The 24,853-nt window shown below is 34.2% G+C and overlaps 2 pseudogenes; one reads left to right on the forward strand and one right to left on the reverse strand.

The window, feature by feature from the left end:
- Window positions 1-2,922: 2,922 nt before the first annotated feature.
- Window positions 2,923-4,654, forward strand: LOC101718858 (T-complex protein 1 subunit theta pseudogene; annotated as a pseudogene).
- Window positions 4,655-7,634: 2,980 nt separating this feature from the next.
- LOC147821581 (actin-related protein T1-like) lies at window positions 7,635-8,809 on the reverse strand (annotated as a pseudogene).
- Window positions 8,810-24,853: the final 16,044 nt, after the last annotated feature.

The following is a 24,853-nucleotide window of genomic DNA, read 5'->3' on the forward strand; positions in this document are numbered from 1 at the left end:
AGAAGTCAAATTGTCATTATTTGCAGATGACATGATACTCTATATAGAGGACCCCAAGAACTCCACCAAAAGTCTTCTAGACTTAATAACCAAATGCAGTCAAGTAGCTGGTTACAAGGTCAACACACAAAAATCAATAGCTTTCCTCTACACCAATGACAGACTCACTGAGAGAGAAATAGGGCAAATAATTCCTTTCACAATAGCATCCAAAAAACTGAAATACCTAGGAATCTACCCAACAAAAGAAATCAAAGACCTCTTCTCTGAAAACTATAGCACTTTGAAAAGAGAGATTGAAGATGATATCAGAAAATGGACAGACAGACCTCCCCTGCTCCTGGGTAGGAAGGATTAATATAGTGAAAATGGCCATACTTCCAAAACTGCTATATGGATTCAATGCAATCCCAATTGAGATCTCAGCAGCATACTTCACAGACCTTCAGAAAACAATCCAAAAATTCATTTGGAACAAGAAGAGACACAGAATAGTAAAAGCAATTCTAGGTGACAGAGACATGGTGGGGGTATCACAACACCGAACCTACAACTATACTACAAAGCTACTGTGATAAAAACAGCATGGTACTGGCAAAGAAACAGACCTGAGAACTAGTGGAACAGATTAGATGATGCAGAAATAACTCCAGACATACTCGGCCACCTCATCTTTGACAAAGAAGCCAAACACACTCACTGGGGGAAAGATAGTCTTTTTAATAAATCGTGCTGGACAAATTGGGTTTCAACTTGCCAAAGATTAAAACTAGACATATATCTCTCACTGTGCACTAAATTAAAATAAAAATGGTTTAAAGATCTAAATATTAAAACAGAAATGCTGTACCAGCTGGAACAGAGGCTAGATAGAACTCTTGAAGACACTGGTGTAGGGAAAGATTTTATGAACAAAACCTCAGTTGCCCGTGAGCTAGCACAAACAATCAACAAGTGGGATCTCTTCTTATTAAAAAGCTTCTGCACGGCAAGAGAAACCACCAGCAGTGTGAAGAGACAACCCACAATGTGGGAAAAAATCTTCACATGCTTTTTCTCAGACAAAAGTCTACTATCTAGAATCTATAAAGAACTTAAAAAGATCAGACCTCCCAAATTTAAAGACCCAATCCAAAAATGGGGATCTGAAATGAACAGACATTTCTCACACAAAGAAATAGAAATAGCAAATAAATACATGAAAACATGTTCAACATCACTGGTCCTTCTAGAGATGCAAATGAAAACAAGGCTGAGATTCCACCTCACTCCAGAAAGAATGGCTGCTATCATGAAATCAATCAGTAACAAATGCTAAAGGGGCTGTGGGGAAAGAGGAACCCTGCTCCACTGCTGGTGGGAGTGTAGACTGGTGCAAGCACTGTGGAAATCAGTATGGAGATACCTCAAAGAAGTAGGAGTCGAAGTCCCATTTGACCTTCCTATTCCCTTGCTGGGAATCTTCCCCAAAGAATTCAAAGAATCATACCACAGTGATATATGTGCGCCCATGTTCATAGCAGCACAGTTTGTGATAGCTAAAACTTGGAAACAGCCCAAATGCCCATCAACTGGAGACTGAATCAAGAAAATGTCGGGGATTTTTATAAAATGGAATACTACTCAGCCATAAAAAAGGTGAAATTAGGGACATTTATAGCTAAATGGATGAACATTGAGGCCATACTATTAATTGAAATAAATAAGACACACATATATAAATACCGAATAGTTTCTCTGGTGTGAGAAACTGAAAGTGTAAATAAGGACTAAAACACATAATAGGTAATGTGAAATAGGAATAAAAGGGGCAAAGGGGAAGGAAGTGGGAGGGGTAGGGGAAAGGAAAGAAGGGAATGGAATTAATATGAGAAAATGGAAAAATAGGAACAAAAACTTTGTAAATAGGGAGGAATGCTGGTGTTGAAGGGAGGGCTGGGCAAGGGTGAAAAATATTAACCAAGAGAGATTATGTAAAAGTGCAAATTTCCAATGATGAATGTCATTATATTGTATACCTAAAATGTACCAATGATTAGAATGAATAATCGAGGATGCAAAATAGGAAGCAAAGGTCCAAAGGAGTAGGGGTAGTGGGAGGGGCAGGGGAAAGGAAAGAAGGAAAAGGAAAAATGAAGAGAAATGGAAAAAATGGGAATAAAATCTTTGTAAATAGGGAAGGGTGGAGGGGGTTAAGGGATGGCTAAGAATGGGGAAAAAATAAGAACCAAGATGCATCATGTAAAGGTACAAGTTCCCAATGAGAAATGTAAATGTGTTGTATACCTAAAATGTACCAATAAAAGAATTTAAGAAAAACAAATTCATACTAATATTTATATAAATAATGAGTCATTGAGGAAATAAGACAAGATTAAAATTTTGTTGACATAAATGAAAATGTAAACATACCAAATTTGTTGGATGCACCAAAGGCAGTATTAATTGGATGTTTGTAGCAATAAATATCTACAGCTGAAAACAGAAAGATTTCAAATAAAAAACCTAACAATGCATCTTGAGGACTTCAAAAAGCCATTACAAACCAAATTTAAAACTAATCAAAGAAAAGAAACATCAGAGAAGAAATAGCAAAAGAAGGACAAAAACACCGAGTATCACTGAAACAGAGAATTGGTTCTTTGAAAAGCTAAGCAAAAACAGCAAAACTTTAGTTACAGTAACCAAGGAGGGGAAGCAACTACTTAAATAGGTAAAAGTGGAAATTCAAAGAGAAACATTATAACCAAAGCCAAGAAATACAAACGATCATTTGGAATTATTTTGAAAAACTATATGCTATCAAATTGGTAACCTACAACAAATAGATGTATTTCTGGAAACATATTACATACCAAAATTGAGCCTTCCTTCCTCCAGTTCTTCTGGGTGAGTGCGTGAACCACTGCCTGCATCCTAGCCATGGCCCTTCATGTCCCCAAGGTCCGGGGGCTTTGCCCAGATGCTCAAGGAGGGAGTGAAACGTTTTTCAGGATTAGAAGAGGCTGTGTATAGAAATATACAAGCTTGCAAGGAACTGGCCCAAACCACTCGTACAGCATATGGACCAAATAGAATGAACAAAATGGTTATCAACCACCTGGAGAAGTTGTTTGTGACAAAGGATGAAGCAACTATTTTAAGAGAGCTGGAAGTGCAACATTCTGCTGCAAAAATGATTGTAATGGCCTCTCATATGCAAGAGCAAGAGTTTGGAGATGGCACAAACTTTGTTTTGGTGTTTGCTGGAGCTCTTCTGGAATTGGCTGAAGAACTTCTGAGGACCGGCCTGTCAGTTTCAGAGGTTATAGAAGGTTATAAAATAGCCTGCAGAAAAGCTCATTAAATTCTTCCTGATTTGGTATGTTGTTCTGCAAAAAACCTTCGAGATGTTCAAGAGGTGTCGTCTCTACTTTGTACCTCCTTAATGATTAAACAATATGGTAATGAAGCATTTCTAGCCAAGTTTATTGCTCAGGCATATGTATCTATTTTTCCTGACTCCGGCTATTTCAATGTTGATAATATCAGAGTTTGTAAAATTCTGGGCTCTGGTATCTTTTCCTCTTCAGTATTGCACGGCAGAGTTTTTAAGAAGGAAACTGAAGGTGATGTAACATCTGTCAAAGATGCAAAAATCATAGTGTATTCATGCCCTTTTGATGGAATGATAACAGAAACTAAGGGAACAGTATTGATAAAGACAGCAGAAGAATTGATGAATTTTAGTAAAGGAGAAGAAAATATCATGGATGCACAAGTCAAAGCTATTCCTAATACTGGTGCAAATGTTGTAGTAACAGGTGGCATAGTGGCAGACATGGCTCTTCATTATGCAAACAAATACAATATCATGCTGGTGAGGCTTAACTCAAAATGGGATCTCAGAAGACTATGTAAAACAGTTGGTGCTACAGCTCTTCCTAGGTTGACTCCTCCTGTCCTTGAAGAAATGGGGCACTGTGACAACATTTACCTCTCAGAAGTTGGTGACACACAGGTGGTGGTTTTTAACCATGAAAAAGAAGATGGTGCCATTTCTACTAAAGGACTTCGAGGCTCTACCGACAATCTGATGGATGATATTGAAAGGGCAGTAGATGATGGCATTAACACTTTTGAAGTTCTAACAAGGGATAAACATCTTGTACCTGGAGATGGAGCAACAGAAATTGAATTAGCCAAACAGATCACATCATATGGAGAGACTTGTCCTGGACTTGAACAGTATGCTATTAAGAAGTTTCCTGAGGCTTCTGAAGCTATCCCACAGGCACTGGCAGAGAACTCTGGAGTTAAGGCCAATGAAATAATCTCTAAGCTTTATGTAGTACATCAAGAAGGAAACAAAAATGTTGGATTAGATATTGAGGCAGAAATTCCTGCAGTAAAGGACATGTTGGAAGCTGGTGTTCTAGATACTTACCTAGGAAAATACTGGACTATCAAATTGGCTACTAATGCTGCAGTCATTGTATTTAGAGTTGATCAAATCATCATGGCAAAACCAGCTGGTGAACCCAAGCCTCCAAGTGGGAAGAAAGATTGGGATGATGACCAAAATGATTGACTGGGTTAATTTTTACTGTAGACATAGCATTTGTAGTAGTACTCTAGGAATTCCTAATGTTTTCTTACTCTCCTTAAATTAAGAGTGTTTGTTTCCTCGGCTGAATGATATAATAAACATTGTTATTGCTAAAAAAAAACAAAAACTGAACCAAGAGTATATAAAGTGTCTGATTAGGTGCTGGGGATTTAGCTCAGTGGCACTGTGCCTGCCTCACAAGTGCAAGGTCCTGAGTTAGATCCCCAGCACAAAAAAAAATCTGATTGGACCAATAAGAAATAATGATAGTCAATCAGAAATAAAAAGTCACCAGAGAAGAGACTCTCAGTAGATGGTCCCACTCGTGAATCTTACCAAAATTTTAAATAAATAATGCCAATTCCTGTCAAACTATGCCACATAATTGATAAAGAGGATATGTAGGCAGTGTAAAAAAAAATGAAAACTGTAGTTGAATATCCTTCACAAACATACATACAAAAATCCTTACCATAATACTATTATATTGAATTCAACAGCACATCAAGAAGACTAAACACCATGATCAAGTTCTTTTCATTTCAGAGACATAAATGTGGCTCCACATAGGTAATATTTAACTCATTTATATTCACCCTTTTCCATTTACTTAATAATTTAAGAGTGTACATTTTACTCCAATATTAGCTCTTTTCTATCCCTTAATATTAAATATTTTGTTAGAATTCACATTTAATTAATTTGTAAATCCCAGTAAGACTTCTTCATTGATACATTAGTTGTTTAGAACTGCATTCTAATATTTCCAAATGCAAGAGTTATTTACAGGTTTTCTTTCTATTTTAGAGTCTTTTATTCAGAGTTTATTCAGTTTCAACAGAATGATTTCAAATTTAACTAATATTTCTCTTTCAGAATCATGCAAGTATATTCAAGAGTTGAAAATTCAACCAGTACGCAGAATTTATATCCTTCTGGACTACAGCATTTAATTTGTTTATAAATACTACACTGTCATACAGTAAATGTTTCTAAAGTAACACCCTTTTTAACAATGCTAATTATTGCTTCTTACATCATATGTACATATATACATATATATGTATATATAGCTATTTCTGAGATTATTTCTATATGGCTTTAATTAATCTTACAAAATGTCCTTTGCTGAGCATTTGTTGATGGCAAACACTTTCAGTTATTATCAGAAAATATCAGCTGGGCTTGGTGGCACACACGTGCAATACCATGACTATGGGAATTTGAGGCAGGAGGATCCCAAGTTTGACCTCAGCCTAGGCAGCATAGAGCAGGGTGAGACCTTTTCTCAGAATTTAAAAAAAAAAGAAAAAGAAAAATCTTAGTTTTTCACTATCATTCTTGGAACTCTTTCCTGTTTAGGAACTTATATTTATCATAATGTTTTTCTACCTCCCTTTGAGGCATCATTTCAATAAGTTCTGTTCCACTGTGATTGTGATAAGTAGCCAATGACCTGAGTTGTGCTGGTAAGCTAACTCTCAAATAAATTAGAACATAAAGAGACTTGATTTATAGTTATCACTATTGTTTGCTACTGCAAGCCAACAATGTAATATTACTCAACATGCAGTTTGGAAGATATGTGCAAAGTATGATGTTTGTTAGATAATGATTTAATTTCATTCAGGTAGAAATACCCAGAGTAGTTCTTTCTTTTGGATTTGCTCTCCTCTTTCCCTTCAACCTGTATTTTCATTCTTTTCATACATCCTTCGCAATTTGTATTACCCTCATGATGTTTATTCTTTCCTACTTTTCACCAAATGTTTACTATATTATAGAAATTGTCATTTTATATGTACATATAGATAAGTATAGAAATAAATATATGAAAGGGATTTTTTTAGAAAAAACATATTTTATTACAAAGACTTCTTTGCATTTTAAATTTATCACTCACTAACAATTTGGGAAAATAACATGATATTAATTAAAGAGAATATGTATTTATAATTTGCTCAACAGTTACTTTCTGGCAATCATTTTCTATTACCCTTATTTTAGCCAAATGGTACTATGGCTATTCTTGAAAGTAAAAATAAACAGAAAATACAATAATCCAGTCGAAGTTATTGACTATTAGTGCCCCAAATGGGAAAAGAGTCACTGAGTTTAACAGACTTAAAACAGGTTCTAACTTCTGTGCCCACCATTCCTTTCCATCCACTTACCAGCTTCATCTTTTGGAGCAAAAATGGCTTCTGTGATAACAAAAGATCAACCTAATGAAATGGTTTTTGAGTCCTACGAAAGGGGTAATATGTTGCTGTGTGAAACTGTGGCAGCACAGAGGATCAAAAGATTGCTCAGAGATGACACTTGGTCCAAACACCAAGAGGCCCAGAGGGACTATCCTGAATAGACAGAGAGAGAATCCCAGGAGCAGCCTGAAGCTGAGAGCTCTCTGGCTTTTATTTAGAATATCAGTGTAAGAGAAAAAACAGAAGAAAAACAGTTTGGGCAAGAAAATGTTTCAAGGCTAAGCAGTTTATTGGGGAAAGGGGAAAGACAATGACCATAAACAACATGCTTCACTAATCTAAACTTAATTTAACCCTTCACTGCTTGGAAAGCCTATGTGCTTTTGCCTGTCAGATTCCTTCAAGACTTCATTTACTCCTCTGGCCAAGTCCCCCAAAGTAATATGCCTGCTTTTATTTCATTCCTTGCACTCCACACACTTTCCTTGGTAATTCTGTTTCCTTTGCAGTGGGTCAATCAGAACCTTCAAAGACAGTAACATAAAATAAAGACAATAGGAACCATAATAGATGAAGCTTCTAGATAATAGGTGAGGCTCAGATGCCTTCCCCATAAGTGGAAACAGCACTAACAAATAACTGAAGAGAAAACAATTTAACAGATCAATTGGGCAAGCATGGTGGGTTAGAACCACTCAAATATTCATGACTTGAGTCAGAAATTACTCTGGAGCTTCAGAGAACAAACTGAAACCTCAAATGGGACAGTTGTTTTATTGAACATTCTACTATAGTCTTAGGGAACATGGTACCTCCTACTGCTATTCCTGTAAACTGGCATTTCAAGATGCTCTCCTATCCCTGTACCACAAAAATTCCCAAACACCTTGAAATCCAAAAGCGACCCTCACGTTTTTGAAGCTACTCGTGGAAGGCATGATGAATGCTCCAATTCAGGCAGAGAAACATCTATGAAGAGGAGCCATGATCTTGATGAGGATCCTTCTTGGAGCCAAATGTTCCAGTTCTTCCATGATACTTTCCTCTACCCCAGGGGAGAGTGTGGGGCCTGTGGGCAGCACAGTTTTTGCAAAAAGGCTCTTCTGGTTCTCCGTGTCACATTTTGTGAAGCTGCTGCATATCCTTTTTGAAAGTCCTGGGTCCTGGATGCCCGGACAGTCAGGGGAAAAAAGCACCTCAGGTAACTGGCACTGGTGGTCCCCCCAATGTTGATTATATTCCCATCTGGCAGTTGTTATTCTGTCAGAAACTCCTGCCACCACTTGTATGGCTCTTTCCTTGGTTAGAAGGCAATGTACCACAGCTGCTCTTTGATTTCATCCACCATGGCCTTGTTGAGGATCCGAGGTAGGCACATCCTCTGGCCAGGAGGAGCCAGATGAGGTGCTCTCTGATATCCCTTCTAAGATGCAGAACTTGATGACCAAATGAGGCAGAGAATAATCCTCAATGATGAGGTGAACTCATCCTCCCTGTCCAAAACCAAGCCTATATCAGAGGCACCAGTATAGGGTTTTTGCAACTGCATGCTTGCACAAGTAGAAGGCAGGCATGCAAATTGAGTTGTTTTTCAAACATGATTTCAGTGGTCTTCTCTCAAGTGTTTCTTAGATTCAAAGGGAGTTCAGTCTTCAGTACTGGCTGTTCACTGTTTAACTCCCAGCTCCCACTTGAATAGGTTCTTCCAGAATTTCTCCATGTCATCCATTTTGTAACCGTCCTAGGTCAACAGGTTAGTGCAAACACAAGGCCTCATACTTGTGATGGTCTCCTTCTCCCACAGAGTATTTCTTCTGTTTGGCTCTTGCTGAAGGTATGTTAAATTTAGGGTGACCTATAACAGAGTTGATGGTAAGGCTGCAGCCAGTATTGCCATATAGTCCCACTTGGCAGATTCCTCAATCACTGTCAAAAATCACTGCTGAGATATCTAATTCATGTTGAGTAGACAGTCTGCACATGACCTTCTGCACTTAAAAATAATAACTTAAAGAAGCACTTGGGCCATTTTGTGAGACAACCCGTCCTTTTGGAAGTATTTAAGCCACAGGATTTTGAAGTTCTCAAGTTATCCACCTTGTAAAATTAGCAGGTTATACCCAATTCATCAGAATAACCTGTCTATGAATGCTGTCTCCCTTCTGGAGACCTAGGGGCTTATGAGGCTATTTCATGACCGTTGGCCTGGTATGTCACAATATAGTCGAGGTCACAATTGCTCCCAGTGAGCTACAGTGAATCAGAAGAGTGAGGCCCCTGAGCCAGCTGCATTACCTACTTAGTGAGACATGAAGCATGGGAAGGCACACTATCACTACACACAGCTGTGACAGGCTTTAAACAACAAAGCAGGGGTCTAGTTTTAGAACAAACTGAGGCTGTCACAAAATGAGCTTGTCTGAGACAACAGTCTTCTGTGCTCTGCTGAGCAGCTGTGTGTTGAATGACAAAAATAACTTTCTTTTGCCCAGGGGAAAATCTAAGCATAAGACACAGATTAACATTTAGTAAGAATGTCCATAACTCATTCAAAGTACTCTATCTCTTATTTCCCTTAAATTTGTTTCCTTGTTTATAACTGAACAACAATTTATTGAAATAAATTTCACGTACCATACATCATCCATTTAAAATGATTTTTACTACATGTCCATTTCCATGATTTTAGAGTGAAACATCATAAAAGTCAATTTTGGAACATTAGTTTTACCTCAAAAAACAATCCCCAAACTCCTCATCAGACCATCTTTCTGAGCCCTAAGCACTAGTAAAACATTTTTTATCTGGGTAAATTTTACTTTATCTGTATTTTTCATATAAACAGAATTATATAATACATGGCTTTTTGTCTCTGACATCATTTACTGTTCATATGCCTTCATAATTCAATTGCACATAACATATTTTGTTTATATATCCATCAATGGACATTTATTGCCTCAACCTTTTGTTGAAATATGCCACTACAAACAATTTTGTGCATGTTTATATGTGGGCTTAAATTTCCAATATCTCTTGGGCATATAAGTAGAAGGAGAGGGCCGGGGATTTAGCTCAGTGGTTTTGCCGCTTGCTGTGCAACCACAAGGACCCGGGTTCAATCCCCGGTACCAAAACAAACAAAAAAACAATAAGTAGAAGGAGAATTTCTGTCTCATATGACAATTATACATTAAGTCATTTGAGGTACTACAAATCTACTTTCTAAAGCACTGGTGAAATTTAAATTCTTAACAATATTGTAGGAAATATTTTACTTTTACACATACTTCTCAAAATCTTATGTGTCATTGCGATTTTAGATATCCTAGTATGTCTAAGACATTATCTCATTCTGATTTTGGCTTATATCTTGAAGAGTAATGATGTTAAGATTTCTTCTGTTTTTATTGGGCATTTGAATAACCTCTTTGGAAAAATATTCAGACTCTGCCCCTTTCAAATTATATTATACTTAAATTATTGAATGTAAGTATTCTTTACATATTGTAGCTAGGACTCCTCAGATGTACTATTGACAAATATTTTTATTTTGAACTATATTTTACATATAGTGTGACTTAATAAAACTCGGGTAAAATGTCCTATTTGAGGGAGGGTTCAAGTATTTCATAGTGCCACTTAGGATGAATGATACATTTCCTCTCTATTTACTACCCAATGTGAGAAGATAGCTATTTCATGTCCATGATTAGTTAACTGCCCTGTGGCTTTCTTTCCTTACATTCTCGTAATAATGTCACAGAGAAATTTTTTAAATTTCACTGTCGCAGAAGTCACAAATATTGATTAATTTTTAAAATATCTTATTCAATAAGCAAGGATTGTTCTTAGTCATATTTTAGATAAGGGTACTCCGGAAACAATGAATTTTCAGAAGTCTCTGTAGGTACATGCTTGTGCTTTTGTGTGTGAGTGTACACTTTGACCTTTCTGAAGAAAATGTACTTACCACTAATAGCTGTTTTCTTATTAGATACTGTGTTAAGAATATGTGAGTAATAAAATACTGATCAAGTTAATATAATATTCATCAGTTTTTAGAACAAAGTAAAAGTAACTTCCCTTCTTATAAAGATAATGAACAATTAACAAGTAAAGCCATAATTTCACAGATAGTTGACCATCTAAATTCACTCAGACTTAGGGAAGAAGTAAGGCTACATTAAATTTTAATCAAATTTTACAGCTGCTGAAATATATTCATGAGATACTTGATTGACATTCTTAAAACAAACAGAATGATCTATAAAAAGGACCATTGCATTTTAAGGTCAGGCATGCCATTTTCATCTTCCCATGTTCAAAATATGTCCAATTGCAAATTATATCTGTTTCCTTATTTTTCTTTTCCATTTCTTGTGAGTTCATTTTCAGATTCAATCCATGCAAATACTTAAAATTAGATTAGAACAATATCATAGTTCAAAGATAGGTGAATGTGTTTTCCAGGAATGAGATGCTGTTTTTCAAGAAGAAAGCATTTAGCATATTTTATTTTAACTGATATATAAAAACAAAAATATATATAATAATGGTATAATGCATGCTTTATTTCAATACACGGTACACGTATATATTGTGTAATGTTTAAAAATAATTGAATATATCTATCTCAATTATTTATCGTTTATCATTTCTTTACTATCATTCTCCTTTTGTCATCTGAACTTTTTGATCTAATATGAAAGTCTTGTGTACTTAGTTTATAATGAAAGTATAGTAAAGTGAAGGGCCAGTTACAAGAGTTCTGAAAACCAAATGGAGGAAATATTTAGGATTCTCATCATTCATCATTATATGATGTAATCAGATATTTTCTTTTTACTGGATAGTGATCTGTAACTATGAATTCTGTGTATATGCCTCCATTAAATTACTTAAAATTTTAATTAAAATATGTTAGGCATCCAAAAGGTACTTTCTCAAAATAGGGATCAGAAAAAAATTTATGACATGTTGGAGAATACAGAGACATAATATTAAATAACAAAGTTCTAGTCCTAACAGCTTCTAAACATATGTGTATTTTTGAGTAAATCGTTAGTGTCTTTGGGGGGGGGGATTTCTTGAGACAGTGTCTTGGTATGTAGTTCAGGCTGGCCTTGAATTCATTATGTAGCTCAAGCTGGCCTCAAAATCACAGCAATCCTCCTGTCTCAGCCTTCCAAGTGCTGGGATTACAGGCTTGTGTCACCATTCCTGGTTGTCATTAGTATCTTTCTATCTTAGTTTTCTTTCTGTAAAATAAGGTTTGGTTGTAGAGGAGCCTGAATAAGAGCAGAAGTGAAACTAAAAGGACAGGACTAAATCTTTTCATATTAAAAATTATAAGATTATATTTCAATATTTTCTACAAAGATTCCTATAGTTTAAATGCTGAATATCCCTTCACAGTGCATGTATTAAAGACTTGATTCACAAATGGGAGAACTGGGAAGAAGTGCAACTTATGGGAGGTCTTTGGGTCATTAGGGACATGCTTTCAAAGTGAAATGCACATCCCCAGGCCCTTTATATTTCTTTCATGGCATAGCCATGAAGTGAGTAATTTTGCTGTCACACATGCTCCTATTGTGATGTGCTGCAACGGCACAAGCCCAATTCAGCAGGGTCAAATGACTACAGAGTAGAACTTCCAAACCTGGGAGTCAAAATATACCCTTTGTCCTTATAACTTAATATCTCATATAGTTCATTATACTGATGAAAAACTGGCTATCACAAATATACATCCATGCTACATTTTAGTTCTAAAATTTTTTCTATGAATTATTTCAAAAGTATAATATCTTATTATTTCATTGTGAAATATAAAGTTTGAAACACAGCAGACAGATTTAATTTGATGCTTGAATACATAATTTCTGGAAGTGATAGCCACATCATGCTCAAGAGAGTTGGGAAAATAAGGACTCACCACTATGACAAATTTTATACTCATGACAAAATTCACCTAATCTTTGCTAATCAAGAAATACTGGATTTTTCAGTAAAAGGAAAGGTTTTAAGGACAAATGATACATATAATGCTACTAGGATTCTCATCATTGAATTTTTCACATCGGAAAACTACTGAATTATGTGGTCTGGTAGCAATTTTCTGGGACTATTATTTTTAGAGTGTCAAGATTTTGACAGATTTTCTAATGTGATACCACCACAGCCACAGTTGAATGGGTGATGAATGGACACCTGATGTAACCTGCACAAACCATTCACCTTTCTCTGGAAATTGTAACTGCAAATGAAAGAAATGACATAAGGTTGTATTTAGATTGTTGTATCTCCAAAATGTAAACACTGTTATGTGGAATGATGAGGCAAAGAAATTTGTTTTGGGGGAAAAAATTATAAAACAGAATCACTTATACAAAAATGCAAATGAAAGCCTTCAAGCATCCTTGGTTCCTTTGGCTTCATGATTTCCTTCTTGGGTTTCCTGAGAAATTCAGGTTATTTACAATAACTTGTGGTATTTTTTTCTTGCTTACACTAATTCAAGCTGATAAACTGCAGCCAAAGAGTCATAATATATGTAACATTTTATAAGGATACCTAAGTATTTTTCTTGAACTCTTAGAATTAGACACTTCAGGTGTCATAAAAATGCTGAGTCTTAAATCTACCATGTATTTTTATTGAGATTTAGAAAGATATTTTCAATATTGGTGATGATATGAGCATAGAGAAAGATGTCTTAAGTAATTTTCAAATAAGTTTTTTAGGAATTCAGAACCTATATTCATTCATTTGCTTTTGGAAATCTATTACAAGGAAACTGATCCAAAATGTAGAAATGACTTAATCATGTTAATATAAACATTACATGTAGTAGTAAAATTATAAATAATCTATATAGGCAGTAATTTGAATTATGATTAACTTGCATGATATAATTTTAACAAAGTTAGAGACAGGAGGGTGAGGAGGGAGAGAAGAACTAAAAAAGATCAAAATGCAATAGGTACCAATTTCCCACAACGAATGTATTTAATGTGTATTGCAAACATACACTAATAAAATTTTTAACAGAAGATTAGATATTGCTTCATTTATTTTGTGGAGATAATTTTGGAAGGTTTGTACCAAAGCTCTGTGATATTTTATATGGGTATTCCTTCAAGTTCTCGGGTAAAAATGGTCTTCTCATTTAATAATGATCTGTGTTTGTTAAGACACCCTTTCTCTAGTTCTTTATATATTCTCCTAACTCAACATTTGCATCTTGCATATTGAGCCCATACTCTTAAGTGAAATAAATAAGACACGCATGTGTAAATACCAAATAGTTTCTCTAGTGTGAGAAATTGAGAGTGTAAATAAGGACTAAAAGGATTAATAACTAATAATTGATACTTTGAAACAGGAAAAGGTCCAAAGGGGTAGGGGTGGTGGGAGGAGATGGGGAAAGGAAGAATGGAAAAGAAAAATTATGAGAAAAGAAAAAAAATGGAAACAAAGTATGTAAATAGGGAAGGATGGAGGGGTGAAGGGTGCACAGGTAATAGGGAAAAATAAGAACCAAGATACATCATGTACAGTTACAAGCACCCAATGATAAATGTAAATGTATTGTATAGCTAAAATGTACCAATAAAAGAATTTAAGCAAAAAAAAAAAAAAAACATTTACATCTTTTTCAGAGTATGATTAACATCTTTGCATCTATGAAAGAAAATGAAGCACTTTGGCAGCCTATAAAATGCATCATTGTATGTATTTGCAAAGGAACTATTTTTCATTTTGCCGAAAGTATTGTAATATCAGAAAATTTAGAGAAATTATGAGCCTGTGAAACATGATATTTATTGTAGATGTTACGTGTCTTCATCATAGTTAAGAAAGACTGATCTAAAATATCTGGCTAGTCAAGAGGAGCATATGTTCCTTTTATTTCATTCTATTTTTTGAATGCCATTTTGTCTTTACTAATCTATAAATTTCTTATTGTATAATAAGTATGCTTTTATTATGGGAATTCTCTCTAGATAATAAGTTTAACAGTTTAATATATACTCTAGGAAATGGAACACATCGAAGTTTACAAAATGTACATTTTAATTTTGAACTTGAAGAATTTTATGAATCTTGAATTTGTCCTACTCCATTGAATTTGCAATTATGTTTCAGCCATATCTAATCTCAATTTCTATCATATACATTTGAATCAATTTAATATATTCAAAAATTTAAAAAGAGTTAAACCCATAGCCCAATTTAAGTTATAATTGCATTCTACCTAATTCAGACACAAAATAAAATAACAAATGTGATGAACCTTTGATTCACATACTTGATTTAACTGTATAGATTATTAAAGTAGAAATTATTTCCCAGAAAATCAGAGTGGTAAGCAACAACAGCTCAGCATCTCCAATATTTTTAATCAAAGCAGTAGAAAACAAAAACTTGGAGAAGAATAAAAAAGGAGAAGTAGATCCTCAGAATCAGAAAGAATCTGACAGAAAATTTAAAATGTACAGAGAAATTGAAGAAGCAGAACACAAAACAGAGAAGAGAAGGGACAATCTGCACTTTCTCCCTGGTTCCTGGCTTGTGGTTCATGAGGAAGGGAGACCAAATCCATAGACAAAGTGAAAGCTAGAGACACCAGAGGATTTCAGGAAAAATTATAGGGGTGGAATGGACTGATGGTACTTGTAAACTGCAGGGAAAGAGTAAGATTCTTCCCCCATGAGACTCCTTTGACAAGCAAGAGCTAGTGAGGGACTCCAGTCCAAGGACACACCATATGCCCTGGACATAGTGCTTGATCAGATGCCATTCTGGGGAAGGGTTAATTATTTCAACCCAGGACTCAGAGCAGCTGGAGACAACATTAATTCTAGGCTGTCAGTGTTACATCCCCAGAGTGACCGGGTAAGAGACAGCCATGGGGGACAGTTGTGGTCAGGAAGCCGAAACTTGGCTGCTAAGAGAGCCCCTGAGAGGTTTAAACTAATGAAAACAGGACCGACATCCACAGCCAGAGGCCAGGATCAGCCTGAATTGCTCTACATTTTTTTGTTTTGTTTTGTTTTGTTTTTGCAACTACTAGAAAACTGTTAAAGAGGGGGACATGACTGCTAAAACCAGTGCCATATATGCCTAAAATATTAAATTAAAATATTGCATTAAAATAACTTTTAAAGTGTAAACTAAGATGCTTTTGCCTTGTTGACCACAGGGTCCCTGGATTGGCCTGTAGTGCTTTGGGGCCCATGTGGCAGACCTCATCCTTGTCCTGTTGCTACCTGGTATCAGCATCCAGCAGGGATCTAGGTCCTGACTCCCATCTTTATCTTCCACTCTGAGGAGAGTTACATGTTGATGTGGAAATTGCCCTCTAAATGTACTTCCTAGAATAAAACCACATGTTTGAAATCACAGAGGAATTTCTTTTTGTTTTGTTTTGTGATTTTTTTCCTTTTTGGTTATGTTTTTGGGGTTTTTTTTTTTTTTTGTCTTTTTGAGTTTTTTGTTGTTGTTGTTGCTGTTGTTGTTGTTTCTGCATCTGTATTTTGTGAATATGTGCACTGATTTCCAGTGTTTGTTTATTTAGATTGCTTTTGTTTTGTTTTGTTTTTGCTTTAAAAAAAAGTTTGCTTCTTCTTTCCTTTCCTTCTTTTTTCTTACTAGTTTATTATTGGAGGGTGGGAAATTTTCCTTTGTCCTTGTTCTTTGTTTCAAATCTCTTCTTAATTCTTTTTTCTTCCTTTTCTTTCTTCTTCTCCCTTTTAATTTCTATGCCTTTAATTTTGTCTCTCTAAGTTTTACTCTATATAGTTTACTTCATTTCTCTCTCTTTTTCTTTTATCTTGTATTTCTTATCAATGTTTTCTCTAACTTCTACCTAATTCAATAAAGATCCTTCTACTTCGTAAAAGGATCCTTTGTACATCTTCTCTCTCTTCCTTCTCATATCATAATTCGAGGTTTCAAAATTTTCTCTTGGATTCCTCAGTTTCCAAACCCTGTATCTTTATTAGTATAAACAGTAAACTTTGTTAATCCTTTGATAGTTAACTCTGTAGCATTACTGTAGAATACTTTTTTCTCATTGGCAGAGATATAGCTGTTTAGTATTTCATATATTTAGTACATATTACTGTAAGTCAATGCCTGGATTGTCCTAATGTTTATATCATAATTATATGTTTTTGCTCTGGGGTTAAATGTGGTACCTAGTTGGTACTTCTGGTATGTTAATATCCAATTTATTTTGGATGATGCTACTGTAGATGATTTGCTTGATATTATAGGGTGACACAGTTGTTGCTGTGTGATTACTTTTGGAACATTAACACTACTAGAGCACATTTCCAGAGAACTTGTTGTTGGGCTAAGTATCCTGCACCCTCTTCTCCCAAATTAACCAAGGTGCTTGAGTTTTAGGGCAGAGGTAATAGACTATCGTTAGCCACACACAAACTACATCACTGTAAAGAAGCTAAAGATATCTCTACTACATTTTCCTGAAAATAGGACTGAGACTTTTACTAATTTTTTCTCCAAAAGATGCATTAGGGTTTATTTTTAGGGAATGTTTTCTTTTTCATGTATAACAATCTACATTTATTCATGCACACAACATTTATTCAAATACAGTCATGTCATCTTCTGGTAGAACATTATCATAACTCCACAAATATCAAATTCCACCCTGAATTTCTTATGACTCTGTTTCCCATAGAAACATTGACCCCAATATTTTAGGTTGGCCAATAAAGCTCTCCTTAAATGACCACTACTTGTTCATGCAGCCTGCTTCTAATTGATTAGCAATATAGCTGTTAGTGGTTTTATCTCATGAATTCTTTACCGAAGTCAGGAACTCTTGCAGGTGAGACTTCACAAAGTTTCCATTAAATCAAGTGTTAATTGAAGACTTACAAGATAGCAGTGGCAATGAAAATGATGATAGTTAAGAATTATGGTCAACACAAGAGTGACAAAAATCTGCAGGAAACAAAATTCAGAAAACATTTTTTAATTAACATAAAGTGCATTAAGTACAACACACAACATACTGAATTATGAAGATTCATATTAGACACTAGCATGTCCACTCATTATCAAGTGTGCATGAATTCATCCATTGGGTCTGTACTCTGATTTGTCATTCAGCAATAAGTCCTGAGTTCATCCTTTTAAAAAGGTATTTATCTCTGTCCAAAGGCACCCACTTGGGTATTTACAAATACTTAATTATAATGTATATTATCACTCATTGTAAATATTAATGTCCTTATTGTTATGTATTAATATTTAATTAAACATTATATTATATAATTCAATTCACACATCATATATTACACTGTCCATACTAAATGTGTCTGTCTGGCTCATAACCTTAACTGGAAGTTTATTTTTGGTGCAGGTCTTATATTAAGCATGCTAAAAATCATGCTAGGGCTTCTTTTCCAGTTAAGTCTTATTTTGGGGGAAATATGGTATACTACAAATAAAGTTTTTACCGGATAAGTATCCACAAACATCAACACAAAACAAACCAACAAACAAAAACAGAAACATGAGAAGATAACAAAATGCCTACCCAAACTCCAAACTCTCCCAAAACCAATCCAGAGGAAATTGAAGGGTAAACTAGCATAAGCCATATATCTAAATTACTAAAAAGGAAAACGAAGGAGATGACAAAACAGATCAAAGATGTATTCAGCATGATTGCAGAAAAATAACTAAAAATAGATAACAGAATTAATAACTCAAATGATGCAAGAGCTTTCAGAAGACACTAATGAAAAGCTAGATAAGCTAAACAAAAGAAGACAAAACATGAACGATCAGCTTATCAAAAAAAGTGGAGTCTATGAAAGGGTTTCAATCAGAAATCCCAATTAAAGATCATATTGAAGGTATGAATAGTGGAAGTGATAAATGTGAGGACTGAATTTCAGAATTAGAAGATAATGATGTCTTCAAAGACCAATTACTCAACAACACCTTAAAAATCAATAAGAAAACATGAAAATGGGTCCAACAGCTGCTAGATGATGCAAAGAATGACAACCTAAGAGTAATTGTAATAAAGGAAAAATCATAAGACAATGCAAATTGCATTAAAAGCTATTGTTAAGAGAATTAATTGCAGAAAACTTCCCAAATATAGGGAAAGAAATAAGTGAGGTATACAGAACCATAAATAGACACAACCAAAAGAGAACATTTCTGCACCACATTATACCCAAAGTAAAAGAAGACCATTACAGTGACAAAATCTGAAAGCTGTTAGAGAAAGGTAATGAATAACATATAAAGCTAAACCCATTAGAATTACAGTAGACTTCTCTACACAAATTTTAAAGGCCAGGAGGGCTTCAAGCAAAGTCTCTCAAGCCCTAAAGTTAACAACTTCCAAACCTGATTTATGTATCCTGGGAATCTTTGCTTCAAATTTGATGGAGAAATAAGGTATTTCCATGACAAGGAGCAGGTCAAGAAATTCATAATCACCAAACCAGAATTACAAAAGATTCTGTAGGATATCCTGGAAAGAGACAATGAAGCCAACAATGTAAATGTGTCAAAAATAATGAACATTTCTGGAGGGATGAGCAGCTAAACAAAAGGAAAAAATAAGGAAATCAACAGAAAAAAATACTGCAATGACAAGAATAAGGTCACATTTCTCAGTAATTATGCAGCGAATGATTTTAATACTCCAATCAAAAATCACAGATTAGCAGAATGGATAAAAAACCCCAAATACATGAAGAACAGAAGGAACACATTTAATTAAAAAAATGACAGTTTGAAAAACTCTAGGGCTGGAAAACAATATTCCATGCAATGGGAACCTAGGAAAAACACAAGAATAGCTATCTAAATTTTTTTAAATGGATATCAAACCAAGCCTGACCACGAGATATAGAGACATTCACTACATATTGGTTAAGAGAACAATTGCAAAGGAAGAGATAACAAGTATAAACATATATGCACCAAATACCAGTACACACAACTTAATAAAACAAATACTAATGAAGATGAACAATCAGATAAAAATCTATAGCTATAATGAGGAAGCTAAATACCCTAGAATGTACAAATTAATAACCTTAATGTCCTGAAAAATCAAGAACAGTCCAAGTCAAAGCTAGGAATGAAATTATAAAGATCAGAGCAGAAATTAATGAAAAACAACACAAAGAATCAATAAATTGAAGAATTTGTTCTTTGAAAGATTAAACAATAGAAATCCTAGTCAATTTTATCAAAATAAAGAAAGAAAATATTAAAATTCATGAATCTAGAAAAGCAAAAGGTGAAATTGCAATGGATTCTGTCAAAATCCATAAGATCATTAGTAACTACTTTGAGAATCTGTACTCTAATAAAACAGAAAATTCGGAAGAAATGCATAGATTCCTAGATACATATGAACTATCAAAGCTGGGCCAAAAAATATCAAAGTCCTGAATAAACGAATATCAGTCAATGAAACTGAAGACATAATAAAAAAATTACCCAGAAATTTCCACTTCTCGATAGATTCACTGGCAAATTCTACAAGAACATTAGAGAAGATCTAACATCAATACTACTCAAACTCTTTAATTAATTTGAAAGGGAAGCAGTACTCCCAAAGTAATTTGTGGAATCAGTGACTACTCTGATTCAGAAAAGAGAAAGTACAACAACTAAAAATGAGAGAGAGAGGGAGAGAGAGAGAGAGAGAGAGAGAGAGAGAGAGAGAGAGAGAGAGAGAGAATTACAGGCCAATCTCTATAAGGAAAGTAGATGCAAAATTTTTCAACAGGATATTGGCAAATAGAATGCAACAAATCATCAAAAATGTCATTCATCATGAGCAAGTGGAATTTATTCCAGGGTTGAGAGAATGATTCAACAAGTGCAAATCAATTGATGTAATACATCACATAAACAGAAGCAAGGTCAAAAATCACATGTTCATCTCAAAATAAGTATTTGAGAAAATCCAACATCCATTTATTATTTTAAAAAACTGAAGAAAATAGAAAGAGAAGGTCTTTATCTCAATCTGATATAAACCACCTTATGACAAATCAATGGCCAACATCAAACTAAAGACAGAAGTCAAAAGCATTCCATGTAAAATCGGGAACAAGACAAGAGTGTCCATTATCACCACTCCTGATCAATATATTCCTCAAAATATTAGTCAGAGCAATCAAATAAGTGAAATACATAAAAGTGATATGAATAGGAAAGGAAGAAGTAAGTTATCATTATTTGCAGATGATCTGTTCTTCTACAGAGAAGACTCAAAAACTCCACCAAGTCTCACATAATTAATAACTAAATTGAGTATTGTAGCAGGAAACAATGTCAACACTCAAAAATAAAGTGTTCCTGTACATCAATAGGAAATTTATTGATAGAGAAATTAGGGAAACATACCTTTCACATCAGCATCAAGAAAAATGAAATATTTAGGAATTAACCTAACATAGGAAGTGAAAGATCTTTAAAATGAAATCTACAGTACTATGAAAAAGGAGACTGAAGAAAATATAAAGAAATTAAAAGATATCCTCTGTTCCATTATAGTCAGAAGCAATAGGGTCAAAATAGCTGTACTTCCAGAACTGTAATACAGATTTAACACAATCCCCTTTAAAACACCAGCAGCATTCCTCTGACAACTAGAAAAAGCAATCCCAACATTCATATGTAAACAGAAGAGATCTAGAACAGAAAAAGCAATCCTGCACAACAAAAGCAAATCCAGAGGCATGATAATCCCAGACTCCAAGTGATACTACTAAGTTACAATGAAAAAATCAGCACAGTATTGGCAAAAACAGACAAACAAAACAAAAAACCCTCAATAAAACAGACTTATGGGTCAATGTAATAGAATAGAGGATGAAGAAGCAAACTCCAGTTATACTTAGCTGCCTTATCATTGACAAAGCGGCCAAATCTTTTCTCTGCAGAAAAGTTAGCCTCTTTAACAAAAGATGCTGAGTACACTGGCTATCCACATGCCAAAGATTGATACTATGTACACACATCTCTCTTACCATGCATTAAACTAAAATCAAAATAAATCAATGATCTAAATATTAAAACATAAACCCTTAAACTTCTAGAAAACAAAATACGTAAATTCTTGAATATATAGGGGTAGGCAAACAGTTTATGAACAAAACCACAGTTGCACAAGAACTAATAGCAAAAAATAACAAATGGGATCACATCAAATTAAAAAGCTTCTGTACAACAAAAGAAATAACAGATTGAAGGGACAACAATGTGGAGAATGGGAAAAAAGATTTGCAAGCTACTCATAAAAAATGATTGATATCAAATGCCTATTTTTCGATTGGGTCTTTAAATTTGGGGGTCTGTTTTTTTGAGTTCTTTATATAGTCTAGATATCAATCATTCTTTATTCATAGTTTATTGGTATAATTTAGATATACATTATGATACACTCATCATAGGGAATATATACTTTTACATGATATATCTTAGTTCATATTTTTTCCCATGCCCCTGCACTCCCTTCCCACCATCCCTGTTTACAGAAACTTTGTTTCCATTATTCCCTTCTTTTCTCATTTTTCTTTCCTTTCTTTCCTTTCCCCCACCTCCTCTCTAGTTCCCCTTCCCCTTTGAAAATTTTATTCCTGTTTCACAATATCTATTATATGTTTTAGTCCTCACTTATACTTTGTTTCTCACACCAGAGAAACAATTTGGTATTTACACATGTGTGTCCTATTTAATTCACTTTAGAGTATGGTCTCAAGGTGCATCCATTTAGCTATAAATGACTCTAGTTTATCTTTCTTTATGGCTGTATAGTGCTCCATTTTATAATACTGGCAAAAGAACAGACCTGAGGATCAATGGAACAGATTAGAAGATGCAGAAATAATTCCAGACATACTCAGCCACCTCATCTTTGACAGAGGAGCCAAATACCCTCACTTTACATGACTCAGTTGAAGAATTACAAGTGCCCCCTAAAAATATGAAAAAAATTTCAACATTGCTGGCCATTCAAGAAATACAAATTAAAACAACAGAAAGAATGGTTGCCATCAAGAAGCCAACCAATAACAAACAACGAAGAGACTGCAGGGGAAAAGGACCCCCCCTTCACTGTTGGGGAGAAAGTAAACTGGTAAAAATACTTTAGAAATCAGGATGGAGATTCTTCAAAAAGGTGAAACTAGACATTCCATTTCACACAACTATTCTCCTTCTAAATATATTCTTGAAAGAATTAAAGACATCATAGCACATTGTATGCACACCTATGTTTATAGAAACACAACTCATAACAACTAAATCTTGGAAGTATCTTAAATGTTCATCAATAGATAAATGGATAAAGAAAATGTGGTATTTATACACAATGGAGTAATATGCTCCCATAAAGAAGCAGAAACCCAATTCATTTGTGGAAAATGAAAGCAAATTGAGACCATAATATTACGTGGAGTATAACAAACAAACAGGCTTGAATATCCCATGGCTTCTCTTATATGAAAAGCCTAATTTATATGTAAAGTGCAAAATAAAACTCAGATAATTGGAAGAAAACTGTGAGAAAAAACAGTATTGTAATTCAGCACATGGATAATGTTATCTAAATGTATACCTCGATCTAGTGTAATTGTCCTATATGGTTTTTTATGGGTTTTTGCCTGTTCATCTGACTGTTAATTCGGAGGTATAATAATTAACTTGATAAAGGCTTATAAAATAAACAAATGAATCGGATGCTGGCAAAAAATTTTAAAAAGAGAGTGGGAATGAAGGAGATAAAAGAATTAAGATGTGTTATGTACAAGTACCAATTTTCCAAACTGAATATAATCATTACGTACTGCAAATTTATGCTAATAAAATTTTTAAAAATAAAGTAGAACTAAAAATCTGTGAAGTAAATATTTTAGAATTTATATCTCATTTTATGTGTCTTTTTTGTTTGCTATCCCTGGTACATCACAAAGTTTTAGTAGAAGTGATGGCTATCATTCCTTCTACTATTTTGAGTTCTTTATTATCCAACTATGTCATATATATCATTTATTTTACCATCAAAGTAGTAATCTTCGCAATAAAATTATAATTAATAATACTTATAATTCTATGGATAAAGAAATCAAGCACAAAATATAAATTCTTTTCTCAATGGCATATAGTTAGTAAGTGTTGGAATGAGAATTCAAACACTGGCAGTCTGACTTCAAATTTTAAAGTCAGAATACCTATAGTATTCTGAGATAACAAAAAGCAAACTTGCTCAAAAATTCTGTTGTGACTTTTGGCTAAGGAAATTAGTGATTTAAAGAATAGCATTTTTACTTTCTTCTTCCAAATGTACTGCTTATTTCATTCAATTTACAGAATCAAAAGATATAGAGTTAACCATATTCTGCATTTGTATTGATCAGATACAGAGAGATAATGGAATTAAAGATGAGAAAATAATTGGAGATATACTGACCAAAAGACAATATTCAGGTCATTTATATATATATATATATATATATATATATATATATATATATATATATGGTGCAAAAGACCCCTGTGAGAGGGAATTAACCACATCTGACAAAAACTCAGTGTACTCTATTTCCCTCTTTTATTTCAAAACATTTGGGCATCAGTATTTGCTATTATTTTAAACTTCATAATGTATGTTCTATATACAATATTTTAAATTAAAACTATGAAAAACTACAATACTATAAAATTTAGGGTTCTCAAATTTGCTTGATTTTCCTCTCTTCATTCGTTAACAACATATAGTGATATAGAGAAGCTAAAATAGAAAGCAGTTATGCACAGCAGTTCTTCTCTACTTTGCATTCTCTAAGTGCACTGGCCAAAGCTTTTTAATTTCATACATCATTTACAACTAGCTGTGTTGATTCCATACTCATTACCAAGCTCAGCCTGTGTGCCAAAAAGATACACACAACAACTTATGGACACACACATTTGACGGTGTCACAGTTATTGCACAATAATTCAAGTATATTCCACAAACTAAGCCACAAGCTGA

Source organism: Heterocephalus glaber, unplaced genomic scaffold (genome assembly GCF_053883595.1).
Source record: "Heterocephalus glaber isolate CG9 unplaced genomic scaffold, H.glaber_assembly_v1.0 deba00001729, whole genome shotgun sequence".
Lineage (NCBI taxonomy): Eukaryota > Metazoa > Chordata > Mammalia > Rodentia > Bathyergidae > Heterocephalus > Heterocephalus glaber.